The 11,860-nt window shown below is 39.8% G+C and overlaps 2 long non-coding RNA genes across 2 annotated transcripts; both read right to left on the bottom strand.

The window, feature by feature from the left end:
* Window positions 1-1,258: 1,258 nt before the first annotated feature.
* Window positions 1,259-2,357, bottom strand: LOC126369357 (uncharacterized). The gene is made up of 3 exons (XR_007566695.1): window positions 2,230-2,357; window positions 2,073-2,158; window positions 1,259-1,982 (listed from the first exon to the last, which is right to left on the bottom strand). It is a non-coding gene; the product is annotated as an uncharacterized LOC126369357 (long non-coding RNA).
* A 6,421-nt stretch (window positions 2,358-8,778) lies between these two features.
* Window positions 8,779-10,359, bottom strand: LOC126369356 (uncharacterized). The gene is made up of 3 exons (XR_007566694.1): window positions 10,232-10,359; window positions 10,075-10,160; window positions 8,779-9,984 (listed from the first exon to the last, which is right to left on the bottom strand). It is a non-coding gene; the product is annotated as an uncharacterized LOC126369356 (long non-coding RNA).
* Between the last annotated feature and the right edge of the window lie 1,501 nt (window positions 10,360-11,860).

The raw sequence follows: 11,860 nt of genomic DNA, 5'->3' as shown, positions 1-11,860 counted from the left end.
ATAATGTTTTCATATCACTTACTAAAAGGTGAGATCGTAGCCAATCAGGAAGGGGACCTGTAGTAAACAAAAAGAAAGAAAAATAAATGTTAGCACAAAATAACATAAAACAAAGTATAATCTTTGGTGATCGAAGTGCTCGTCTGCACGGCAAAAATTAAAAATTTAAAAAAATAATTCTTTAATTTCTACAATAGATTAATCGGTCAAAGCGCCACTTGAAACCGTAGAAATATAAAACAATGAAAAACTAAGAAAAAAAGAAAAACAACGCAATTTTTCACATACCTAACGCGCATTATAAAAGTGTTTATTGTAATTTTTGTGACGTTGACATATATTGTTGCGACTGAATATACGTTATAAGAGAAAACTCGACAGCCAGACTGTGTGAAACAAAATTAAATTATTTTATAATTTATTTATTTAGGTCCTATTGTTAGGTTGGAAATTGCACACGAATTGTGTTGTAGGGACGAAGTCTGTACTATACATACTCCTAATTAGGCAACGGTATGATAGGTAGATCAGCCCATTGCCCATTTAATGGTAAGGACACAAACCCTCTGTTGGTTCATATAACATGCTCGGGACAGCAAGCAGCTGAAGGCGTTCCTGGATTTCTATTCGCTCTCATTCCAGCGTATATATTACATGTAATATAAGCTCAAGTTTTGAGGAGCTCGGTGGCGATAAACTCGCTCGGTCTGCGATTGTTGAAGTTAAGCAACTTTCGCAAAGGCCGGTCATAGGATGGGTGACCACAAAAAAAAAGAAGTTTTCATCTCGAGCTCCTCCGTGCTTCGGAAGGCACGTTAAGCCGTTGGTCCCGGCTGCATTAGTAGTCGTTAATAACCATCAATCCGCACTGGGCCCGCGTGATGGTTTAAGGCCCGATCTCCCTATCCATCCATAGGGAAGGCCCGTGCCCCAGCAGTGGGGACGTTAATGGGCTGATGATGATGATGAAGCTCAAGACTATACTCCGATGGGAGTAGTCAGAGATACATGCATCGCAAGATGAACTAAGTACCATACCTCACCGAGCTTTATATTAGACCACGTAATAGGTGGTAATGGTCGAGCCAACTGTGTTAGTGAAGCAATATTAATGCGATGGAATATGGCAGAAAGATTCAAATCAACGTGTTATTTTAAATTACACTTCATCATAAAGTTGGTCGTTGATGGAGTGTGAAACGTAAATCTTTTGTTACCTAACGGAGAAGGTAGGTAAAATAGGAAATGGTGTTAAAATACTGATATGTTTCAGAAAATTTATAAAGTGGTGTTTACCTGAAGGGCACAGCTAGATGTTATAGACCGGTGAGCATGAGACAAAGAAAACTCCCTTTGAATCCGTACAATGTATATTCTTATAACATTTAATTAACAAGTACAACCATAGGTAGGTGAACACCCTATGGAGGGAGACAGGTCGCGCTTTGGTCCGTCAGGTTAATTGTCACTCCGTAACAACCATGGGATATCACTATATTTAAAAACACTGTCCGTACACCTGTAGGCACCTCACTTACTCGAGGACCTCCGACTATCAGGCCTACCTGAGGCGTTCCGGAATACCGTACAGGTGATGAGTTGAGGCCGGCTCAGGCCAGGGCGTGCTGGACGATGGCGGCGCAGCGGGCCAACTGTTACGCAGCTGGCGGGCTGCACGTCCACCGGTCAACCTCGCAGTCCTTCACCGGGCCTTATCCGGAGTGTTGACAAAAGGAGAGGCGCGGCACATCCACATGCGCGCCGCACAAAGAAAAGCTTCGACGTGCAACCAACCAAGGCAAGCTCCGCCGAAATGAAGCTTGAAATAACTCTCAAAAGCAGAAGAAAACAGTAGGAATCTTCATTCACAAAATTTGTTGAAATAGTCTGATCCAATCATAAACTTCTTCTTAGATTAAAACTTGCAAAAACGTTAAAACTTTAAAACGTTAAAACTTAAAGAAAACACAAGACAACCCCATCTGCAACAAGGAATGGCAATGATTAGCATGTGGTTCAGCTGACAGCGTGGCAATGCAACTCACGAGTGTAAAACAAAGAAAATAACTTACAGGTTCATCCGGGATAGTTGGGCATCGCTCGGATGAAACCTAAACCCACCCACTGGACCTTAGGCGATGGGATTTCAGTGATGTTGCTGAAAACAAGGACCTCGAGGTTATCACAAAGTTGGTGCAAAAATATGCACGAAGAATTGCGAGGACTCACCATCTCGGTTAAGTTGTTTATTTAAATCGAGACATCGGCTCTTGATGTCGCCGATAAATCGTGGCTTTTAATTTGCCCACATTATTGTTACGGCAGTGGAGTCTCCGGCGCTCTCGCGACGTCCCCACTTTCCATAACCTGTCTCTCAGCTCAGCCAGCTGTCAGTCTGACACAAGAACCACGAACAAAGTTGCCAAACTAGAAAAAATCTACCAAACCATAAATTCGCCGAATCAACGACAATAATCGATCGACTTGTTTGATCCAAAAATGTAAACAATATAATTATAATATTTCAAAAATAAATGTTGCAGATAATTTTAATATACCAAATTTTGAAGAAAATTAAATAATTAAAAATATTCGGGCCCATCGATAACCCTGCAGCGCCATCTGTGATTTCCTGCGGGTAAAATATAAAAACAACGTTATATCGTCAGAAACCACAAGATGTCGCTACAAGGCTCGTTGGTCCGAAATGCTTCGTTACAATACCCCCCTACCCACGAGAGGTTTCGAACTGGGTGAGAAACACGGCTGCCCTCAGCCATAGAGCCTGGAGCGCACAACCAGTCTAAATTATATCAAATTTAAAAAAAAATCTGTCACAGAAGACGAGACAACAACAATTTATATAAAAAAAAAACGTAACGAAGCACAAACCAACATATAAACAGCACAACCCTAAGCACAACAATTACCCCGACCTGTTATTCTTCACCATTCATTGATCACCTTTCACTTCTTTCATAAAGTAGCACCCAGTATCCATTTCACTGGGTGTCACCCACATTCATACCCCTGTTGAGCTGACGACTCTCCTAGTGTCACTCGATACCCCAATTCTAAAGACAAAGACAAAAAACAAAACAACAGTTGCTAGAGGCTTATTTAAGGAGTCACTACCCGCTCCGTCAAAAAGGAAAGAAAAAAAAAATAGTCAACCTAATGAGGTTTCCTATGTTAAATAGATTTATAATAAATGGCTTCTATTAGGCCTAAAAAATGTTGTCACGAGCAACATGAAAACTATATTAAATATTTGGCTATAACCGCCTAAACAAAAAAAAACATAAAAAAACGCTATATTGGGCGTTCATAAAAACGCGCGTTGCAAACGCTAGTGTGTATGGGCCTTATCAGCGCACACATAAACACACTCAAAAAAAACGTATAACATTTATAAAATCTTAGTAAATCTAGTGATTTTAAAAATCAAAAGACTACTTAAAAAACGTGAAAGTTACAAATAGGTTGTTACTAGGTCTATTACGACACAAGTAAGCACACCAGTTTTATTTTTCTAAACCAAAATGTTATCAAAGCTAACCATGAAAAGGAAAAATACTAACTTGCTTTATAAATGTAAATTTAGATTGAGCCAAAAACAATGATCCAAGCCGGAAAAATTTGTTTTAAAAAAAATATGACAAGGGGGAACACGGGGCAATTTGTAAATTAAATTTTTAAATCCTTTATATGCCAAGAACCTAAGTTCTTGCCACTAAATGAAACCAAATCGTATACCAAGGGTGATAAGACCTTTTTAATCACACACTGCTCGTATTTTGGGGCAAGTTTCGAGGCTTTAAAATTAGCGGCGTCACTCTGTACGTACGTTTTCCGCCACACTACTTGACCTTCGCGCAAAGTATTAACGTTACGGCGTCGCAGGTTGTAGTACTTCGCGTTCGTCGTGTGAGCCTTCTCGATATTAACTCGAACCTTATTAAAAATATCCCGAAGGACCCCAAATTCACCCGCATACTCGTCCCTTGGCATAGAGACCTCGTATTCCCTATTGTCATCTTTATAAAAAGAACCGTTAATAATTGGTTCCCGGCCATGGACTAAAAAGAATGGACTAAACCCAGTGGTTTCGTTCACCGCACTATTTAATGCAAACTGCACCTTAAATAAATTAAGATCCCATGTCCTATGATCGTCAGCTACATAAGACGAAACAGCTGTCATGACTGTTTTGTTATACCTTTCCACCATGTTAATCTGTGGCGTGTACCTAGGCCCGTAGTGAACTCTTGGAATATTGTACTTCTTGAGAAGGCCACTGAATTCTGATCCCGTGAATTGAACCCCATTGTCGGTAATTACGGTTTCAGGAATCCCGTGAGCTAGAAGCACATAATTCTCAAAGTTTTTAGCTACTGCAGCACTAGTCGCTCGACGAAGTGGAAATAACATGGTGTACTTTGAAAAACAGCATGTTACTACTAAAAGGTGCATGTAACCCGAACGTGATCGTGGTAGAGGTCCTACCAAATCTACGGATACAGCTTGAAACGGCCTATAGCACTGCTTAGGCTGACCCATGATCCCAGGAGTGAGTTTGGTCCTGTGCTTATAAGCGGAACAAATACGGCATTTGTTGACAAAATCAAGCACGTCGCGGTACATTCCTGGCCAGAAATACCTCAAACACAACCTACGGTGCGTTTTAAACACCCCGAGGTGTGCCGAGGTCGGTGGTTCGTGGTTTTCGGACATGACCTGCAGACGGTTTGACTTTGGCACAACAATCTTCCAATCAAACTCCTGAGTCAGGGCATACTTACCCTTGCTGTATCGTAGAAGAGTACCATTTTCGACGCGATAATTGGGATAATTTTTAGGATAAGCCGTACATCCAGAGTAAACCTTATCATACCACTCCTCACCGGTTCCTGCATTTGGAGCATCGATGGCATCCACATGCAGCAATCGTGAGAGGGCATCAGGGACGACATTATCCTTCCCTTTCCTATGCTCGATTGTAAAATTAAATTGGGATAACCTACAACCCCAACGAGCTAAGCGTCCCGTAGGATTCTCCAAATTCATGAACCACCTAAGTGATGCGTGATCGGTTACGACGGTGAATGGTCTACTACCTAAATATGGTTCAAATTTTTCAACCGCGTACACAACTGCTAACGCCTCCCTTTCGGTAGCACTATAGTTACGTTCGTTTTTGTTAAGGGATCTGCTGATATAAGCGATAGGGCGGTCATGGCCATCAATATTTTGCGCTAAGACACCTCCTACGCCAAAATTAGATGCATCGCAGTGAACTGAAAATGGTTTACTAAAATCAGGGCAGGCTAAAATTGGAGCTGAAACTAAACTGGTTTTTAATGTATCAAAAGCGTTTTCTGCGTCTTGGTTCCAGATATATTTGGTTTTTGAGCTGGTAAGAGCGTGTAAGGGTGCTGCAATGGTGGAGAAATTCCTAATAAACCTACGGTACCAAGAACAAACACCTAAAAAGGTTTTTAGTTCCTTCGGATTTTTGGGTACCGGGAACTCCAGAACAGCACGAACCTTATCGGGATCCGTCCTAAGCCCAAACTCATCCACTACATATCCCAGATATTTTAAAGAGCTACGGAAGAATTTACTCTTCTCAAAGTTTATAGTTAAATTGGCGCTGTGTATCCTATCGTGAAGTCTCTTTAACAGAAGTATGTGTGTTTCCAGATCTTCAGCAACTACTATAATATCGTCTATGTATACGAATATCATGCCTTTAGTTATGTCACTGCAGAAAGGATGTCCAAACAACATGTCCATGAGCCGTTGTTGGCGAGCAGGAGCTCCGCACAGGCCGAATGGCATAACTTTAAATTTAAACAACCCCCTACCAGGCACTGTGAAACTCGTCTTCTCCTGTGAGCTAGGGTCGAGTGGAATTTGCCAAAAGCTCGATTTAAAATCCACAGAACTGATGTACTTGGCATTCTTGAGGCTATCCAATATCTGGGGTATGTAGGGAATGGCATAAGCATCGCCTTTCGTCACAGAGTTGAGCCTCCGGCAGTCCAGACAAAATCGCCATGTACCGTCAGCTTTAGGAACCATAAGGACTGGATTGTTCCAAGGACTCTCGCTCGGAGCGACGACGTCCAACTCCAGCATCCTGTCCAATTCCTTATGTAGTTCCTTCTGCTTTTCCGGTGACATGGGATAAGGTCTACACTTGACCGGTGGCGCAACCCCAGTGTCGATGACATGCTGAGTAAGATGCGTCCTACCTAAACCTTTGCGCTCAAAAGAAATGTCATGAAATTTCGTTATCATAAGCTCCGCTAACTCCTTGTGATCATTGGGAAGACTGTCATAAGCTTGTATAGAGTTGACTGGCATTTCTACAAACTTTTGTGAACCTCTCATGTAGGAAACACTTTCAAAAATTTCTGGCATCAAATTGTATGCCCGCCAAAAGTCTACGCCTAAAATAACATTTAATTTAATACTGGGTATTATAAAAAATTTCAAAATTTTGGTTACTCCATTAAATGTAATGGGCAACATTAAAAATCCTGTAGAGGTACACTGGGAACCATCCGCAACAGTTACATTAGTGTCTTTCCCAGATTGTACTGTGAAACCTAATGATTCAAAATATTTTTGTGCTCCATTACCTAAAATAGAAATTGCTGCACCTGAGTCCAGTAATCCATAAATTGTCAAATCCAGGACATTAAGTTTCAAATATGGTCGAACGTCATCATCATTGGGCTCGAACAAAACGGAAGCTACGTTGTTCAGCTTAAAAAAATTAGTTACTACCTGTAACCAATTTTTCCAATCCCCATCTTCGACCTTCGATGGAGGATCGGCGTTATTGTCCGAGCAACCTAGTTTTTTGGGTTATTACATTTTGGGCACGACCTTACCGTAAACCCTAAATGACCGCATTTAAAACATTTGACTGTCTTGTCCCTACACCTTGCGGTTGAGTGAGTAGACACCTTACATCTTTTACAAAAAACTGTCCTGTTAGCCGCAGATTTAGTTTCATAACTACCAGGCTTTTCATTATGTGGCGGTTGTCGCTGCCTAAAAGTTTGAGCCTGAATTGGTGGCTGAACTGCCGAAACCTGTTCGGTTTCCCTACTATCGGCGGATTCGCTGACGGGCATTACAGGTTTCGCCTTACCCTTGTAAACAAAGTCACTGTTTAAACTAGACTGCTTAGGTGGTTCGACAAACAGCTGTGTCATTTGTCGCGCAGATTCTATTTTACGGCATTTATCTTTAAGTTCAGCTATCGTAGTTATGTCATACAGTGCTAACTGTTCTCTAAAAACGGGCCTAATATTGTGTGTTAAAATTTCCAATTTGTCATTATCCGAAAGAGGTCGTTTCAATTGTGAAAACATACAGTTCATAACTGCAAAATAGATGTGTGTTGGTTCATCCTGTCCTTGGGTGCGAGCTCTAATCTCCCCCAGCAAACGATAATCAAAATCGACGGGTGCGAATTCTTGGACTAAAAGCTCACTCAATTCCTGCCAAGACGAAACCTGCTCCTTAACACCTCTGTACCATAGAAGACCTTGGTCCGAAAAGAAACAAAAGGCGGACCTGAAAAGTACACTGTCACTGACCCCGAACGCTGAGGCGCGTTCACCTATCGATTGCAAGAACGTATGTGGACTCATACGGCCGTCGAACTTAATATTCCATTTCATGAGATTAATTGCTGAACCATCTGTCCCTTTTACCCGGTTTTCCTCTTCTGGGTCGATGACGTTTTTTGTTGTCAACAATTTTTCCAATGAGTGACTGCAAGCTTTAAGATTTTTAATCAGCTTCGATTGGATGTCCCTATCGACAGACTCCGTGCATACTACACGCTCAAGACGGTGATGAAGATGATTATATAAAGCCCTAGCACGCATAAGGTGATGACGTTCCCTAGACTTCACTGCTAAATCAAGTTTTGCCTGCAGCTCCTTCAGCTTTTCGGTGATGATTGGGAATTCTGCCTGTGGTCTTCGTTCATCATCCATTATTTCATCCGGAGAGAAACCAGTGATCAACTCCCTAAGCTGTTTCTTCAATTTGAGAACAGTATCAGCTGGTGCTTCTGCACGAATACTCACCTCATATATTAATTCATCACGAAGCAGTGAATGTAAATAAACAGTTTGGATATCCATGGTTGTGTTTCAGAGTTATAATTTCAAGATTGTAAAGAGGTTTGAAGTAAACTGAAGTAAATTTATATCTCAAAATGTACCCGTCTGCCTCCAAAACTTATTATCTAATATATGTATAACATTTTTCATTAAATATAAACCAAATAAGTGTAATTATCACACAACATCAATTCTCAGTCTATCCCTGTAAATAATTTTCAAAACAATAAAAGAAACAACAGTGTTTTTTAATTAATTTTGTTTAAGGTTATGTTTACTTTTAATTGTTATTTTCAAGTTGTAATATATGTTTTTTATTTATATGTAAAGAATGGTAAGCAAGTGTACTACTAAATATTTCTCAATAAAGTTGTTTTTTAAAAGACAGATCTAAAATTATTCCAAAAAACAAATAAGCAAAATGTTTGCCAAGCAGCGGCACAACTATCAATATTATGATGATGAAACAAAGTTACTTAATATCAATTTCCACTCAATGTCCTGTTGTAAATGTTAAAAAAAAAAACTAGAAAGTAATAAATTATAATTGTTTTTAAATGTGAAATTGTTTTTTTAATTAAATCTATATGTTTACAAAACTCATTTAATATAGATATTTTTTGTCCAAATTTTACTTAAAAAAAATAGGTACTCAATCCTGGTAAAAAATAATTGCTAGTAAGCATTAAAAAATTGGTTCAACCTGTAGTTTATACCTATAAAGGTTAAAAGAAAACACAAATGTAATACTAAAAATGACAATAAGCCCTAGACCATTTAGGCCATAAAATTGGGTTTAAACTTACTGCAAATAAAATAAGTACTTAAGTTAGGTCTCTGTAGGAGGCCTAGAACCTTACTTATGCTAAGAAACAGACACAACTTAACCTAAGATGCAAACAAAACACAAACAATTCACACAAAATCCCATCACTTTTAATAAAAAAATACACTGTTTTCACTAAATTTTTATTCTCAAAGTTTATGCCAACACCACTTATTCTAAATGGTTGCACAGAGCGACAATTTCACCAAGAAGGGCGCCACTGAAACGTAAATCTTTTGTTACCTAACGGAGAAGGTAGGTAAAATAGGAAATGGTGTTAAAATACTGATATGTTTCAGAAAATTTATAAAGTGGTGTTTACCTGAAGGGCACAGCTAGATGTTATAGACCGGTGAGCATGAGACAAAGAAAACTCCCTTTGAATCCGTACAATGTATATTCTTATAACATTTAATTAACAAGTACAACCATAGGTAGGTGAACACCCTATGGAGGGAGACAGGTCGCGCTTTGGTCCGTCAGGTTAATTGTCACTCCGTAACAACCATGGGATATCACTATATTTAAAAACACTGTCCGTACACCTGTAGGCACCTCACTTACTCGAGGACCTCCGACTATCAGGCCTACCTGAGGCGTTCCGGAATACCGTACAGGTGATGAGTTGAGGCCGGCTCAGGCCAGGGCGTGCTGGACGATGGCGGCGCAGCGGGCCAACTGTTACGCAGCTGGCGGGCTGCACGTCCACCGGTCAACCTCGCAGTCCTTCACCGGGCCTTATCCGGAGTGTTGACAAAAGGAGAGGCGCGGCACATCCACATGCGCGCCGCACAAAGAAAAGCTTCGACGTGCAACCAACCAAGGCAAGCTCCGCCGAAATGAAGCTTGAAATAACTCTCAAAAGCAGAAGAAAACAGTAGGAATCTTCATTCACAAAATTTGTTGAAATAGTCTGATCCAATCATAAACTTCTTCTTAGATTAAAACTTGCAAAAACGTTAAAACTTTAAAACGTTAAAACTTAAAGAAAACACAAGACAACCCCATCTGCAACAAGGAATGGCAATGATTAGCATGTGGTTCAGCTGACAGCGTGGCAATGCAACTCACGAGTGTAAAACAAAGAAAATAACTTACAGGTTCATCCGGGATAGTTGGGCATCGCTCGGATGAAACCTAAACCCACCCACTGGACCTTAGGCGATGGGATTTCAGTGATGTTGCTGAAAACAAGGACCTCGAGGTTATCACAAAGTTGGTGCAAAAATATGCACGAAGAATTGCGAGGACTCACCATCTCGGTTAAGTTGTTTATTTAAATCGAGACATCGGCTCTTGATGTCGCCGATAAATCGTGGCTTTTAATTTGCCCACATTATTGTTACGGCAGTGGAGTCTCCGGCGCTCTCGCGACGTCCCCACTTTCCATAACCTGTCTCTCAGCTCAGCCAGCTGTCAGTCTGACACAAGAACCACGAACAAAGTTGCCAAACTAGAAAAAATCTACCAAACCATAAATTCGCCGAATCAACGACAATAATCGATCGACTTGTTTGATCCAAAAATGTAAACAATATAATTATAATATTTCAAAAATAAATGTTGCAGATAATTTTAATATACCAAATTTTGAAGAAAATTAAATAATTAAAAATATTCGGGCCCATCGATAACCCTGCAGCGCCATCTGTGATTTCCTGCGGGTAAAATATAAAAACAACGTTATATCGTCAGAAACCACAAGATGTCGCTACAAGGCTCGTTGGTCCGAAATGCTTCGTTACAAGTGTCCAGGATTCACACAATTAGCAGACGACTGGTACTTGTTATGCCAGACCTTTATTAGAGATTGTTCACAATTAGCTGCTTACGGATAAATAATATTATGTGTACAATAATTTTCATTAAAACAGTTGCCTCGAGCATTATACACGGCGATACGGCTCACCTATCATGGTCTAATAGAAAGCCCACTGAGGTGTGGGTACTTAGCTACTTATGACTACCCCAAATAATAATAGTTTTGAGCTTATGTTACTTTATAATAATTGCATTTGTTTATAATATTTTGAGTTGTTTCATTACGTGATTATAATGTAACGCAATTGTCTGATAAAAAGCCTGAAATAATAATGTTTTGCTCAATCGTCCAAATAAAATAGCAAAGCAAATATACTCACAGGATCTGGTCCATATTTATTGTCTTTTGAACCCGGGATACTCCGAAATCTGCCAATGCACTTTTCAAGGAGTTTCAGATGAAATTAACCGACTTTCACAACGCTTTTTAATTTCTTGCAAAGACCCGCGCGCGGTGTCAGCGTGTGGACTAAACTTTTTTCTAATAGGTGGGTAGGGGGAGTTTTTTTGGCGGGAACCAAGAGTTTGTGGCTTGGTTTCCTAACAAAATGCTTATATTATCTGGATCAAAAGAAAAATCGACTATTATTTTACTTAAAAGGACTAAATATCCACTTTTAAAATGATAGTTATTTTTTATGTTGAAACTACCAGTAACTAAGTAAAACAAGGCTATAAGCAAAAAAAAAATAAGTGGTCATACCCGCCCGTTATTTTACGGACTTGAGTCTGCATCGGTGTGTGCGAATGCGAAATATTTCAAATTACAAATAAATAAATGTATCATCAGCAGATATACCTTTCACCGAGCGTAATTGATATATGAAAACCGTTGACAGTTTGAATATTTTCATTTTTTTTTGGAGAGTGATTTTGGCTGGGACCTGTGTTTAATATATCTACCAGGTAGGTAGGTACGTGCACTAGCAAGCAGGTATAAACACATCGTCAATGCAATAGCTAATTGTCTTTGGCAATCAAATGATGTCCTATCACACTTGCATAGCAAATTGTTAATAGTTATTGGACTAGTGTGACGGTTTTGTAAAATTACATAATACTG

The sequence above is a fragment of the Pectinophora gossypiella genome, chromosome 9, assembly GCF_024362695.1.
Source record: "Pectinophora gossypiella chromosome 9, ilPecGoss1.1, whole genome shotgun sequence".
In the NCBI taxonomy this organism is placed as follows: domain Eukaryota; kingdom Metazoa; phylum Arthropoda; class Insecta; order Lepidoptera; family Gelechiidae; genus Pectinophora; species Pectinophora gossypiella.
Note: the sequence above shows the minus strand (reverse complement) of the source record. Positions and strands in the feature narration are given on the sequence as shown.